Here is a 1,935-nt window from a genome sequence, read left to right as displayed (position 1 = left end):
CCAGGGCTAACGTTAGCCCGTCTGCAGCGGCCAGGGCTAACGTTAGCCCGTCTGCAGCGGCCAGGGCTAACGTTAGCCCGTCAGATACAGTTCAGTACTTTCCATTAGTTTTGTTTCTAATGTTGAACACTTTGATTCTCTTCCTCTCAGCTGTTCTCTATTACTTCTGTCTGTCTGGGGCTGCCGTACTTATCGCCCCTCTGAGTTGTTGGAAGCTGGAATCAAACTTGCAGCCCTCGGGTCCTCAGGCTCCGACTCTTTGGACCAAGTCTGGACTGTTTGAGAATGGAACCAAATGAAACAGAACCCCCATATGACCACAGTCTGGTGAGGATCACTTCTAGCTCCTGGAAACTATCCTGAGGGGTCGAACCAGCTGAGAATCTTCTCCAGCATATCTTCAACCACCGACTCGGTTCAGAAGAAGGTCCGGCAAAGACCTCTGGTCCAACCTCCCCTGAACTGCTGCTGGTCATCCAGGTAGCCATCATTCAGTCTTTCTTCCACTTCCAGGACTGGTCCAAATGGCAGCAATCAGTCAGGAGGCTGATCCGATCAGGAAAATGGCCGCTAACATCTCTGCAGAGCGCACACATGCTGGACGTAACCTTTGACCCTCAGCTACAGAACGCGGTTTACTGACAGATGCTTTCTGCTCCACCTCTGATGGTCCTTAAAGGTCAGAGGACCCAGACCTTCAGTCATCCAGGTCTTCTGCTTTCCAAGAACAACATTTTACAAAATCTTGACATTTTGAGATTGAGACTCAAAAATGTCCAGCGAAGCAGAATCAGCTGATGCGGTTTAAGCTCCTAATGCAGTGACCTGCTCCTCCACTCCAGAACATTCTTCATGTTTCAGTGTTTAGCCCCCAGGATGGCAGCATGGCTCCAGCGCTGCTGTTTGTGCTCGCTATGACTGAGCGTTGGGTAAACGTGGGCGTGCTGACTTCCTGCTCTGAGGAAACTCTTCTGACAGAGGCGAACTGAAAGGTTTCACTTCTGGGGTTGATGTGGAAACACACACACGTCCGTTCCACCGCGTTCTGCTTCATCACGGTGATGCCGGGAGTTCTGCCTCCGCATCGCAGCAGGAACTGATTGATCAAACTCCGACTGCTGTCACAAGCCGAGCCAGTCTGAGGCTTTCCTCGTCAGGACGCTCGTTAATGAAACTCGTTTCACTTCAACCTGGAAGGTGAGAGGAAGATCTGAGACCAGGATGGTGAGTTTGATCAGTTCACTGTTACCATGAAAGCCTCTGAAGCTGAGCTGGATGGAAATACTTGTCAGTATTCAGGAATTCCCATAAATATTGAGAATACTTTCCTTCTATCAACTTTTCACAGCCAATCTGAATGGCGGGTCAGAAGCAGGGATCTTTATCCAGAAAACTAAGAAGCAAACGTGTTTTTCTGTTCCAGAGGTCATTAAGGAGGATTTAGTCAGTCTGGATTCAGAGGCTGCTTGTTTTTATCGACAGAATAATCAAACTGTGTAGATAAATGATCCCAAACAACAATAATAACAGAAAATGGAGGAAGAGAATCAAAGCAGCATCTCTCTGGGCTTCCTGGTGCCGCTCGGCTCTCTGCAGTCATCCAGGTCAGAGTTCAGCCATAAATCGACCCATTCGGGTTGCTTATAGAGCCGTTTGCTAGAGTTTAGGAAGTCTTTGCAAACACCATGAAACGGAAGATGGCCGCTCACACTGAGCCTGGTTCTGCTGGAGGTTTTTCCTCTCCACTGTCGCTACAAGCATGCTTAGTGTGAGGGATTGCTGAAGAGTCAATGAGTCGATGCAATCAGCTGGTTTTCCTTAGATAGAAAATTTTGAATCAATCTGACTTGATGATCTGGTTGAAATATCTCTATAAAGTGGCCTGAGATGACATGATTTGAATTGGAGCTATAGAGATACACTGACTAGAATTGA

The 1,935-nt window shown here is 47.9% G+C and overlaps 1 protein-coding gene across 3 annotated transcripts in view; it reads left to right on the top strand.

The window, feature by feature from the left end:
* Positions 1-1,935, top strand: part of LOC107100975 (tyrosine-protein phosphatase non-receptor type 7-like) — a 33,351-nt gene that overhangs the window by 1,649 nt on the left and 29,767 nt on the right. The window contains exon 1 of one of the 3 annotated variants that reach the window (XM_015399689.1): positions 1,017-1,197. The exons of 1 other annotated variant lie outside the window; for it this stretch is intronic. The gene's annotated coding sequence lies outside the window, so the exon portion shown is untranslated. Of the gene's footprint in view, positions 1-1,016; positions 1,225-1,935 lie in introns of those variants that run through there. One more of the 3 variants, XM_015399688.1, reaches the window with a different exon arrangement.

Source organism: Cyprinodon variegatus, unplaced genomic scaffold (assembly GCF_000732505.1).
Source record: "Cyprinodon variegatus isolate N-32 unplaced genomic scaffold, C_variegatus-1.0 Scaffold1039, whole genome shotgun sequence".
Taxonomy (NCBI): domain Eukaryota; kingdom Metazoa; phylum Chordata; class Actinopteri; order Cyprinodontiformes; family Cyprinodontidae; genus Cyprinodon; species Cyprinodon variegatus.
This window is presented reverse-complemented; position numbering and strand designations above follow the sequence as displayed.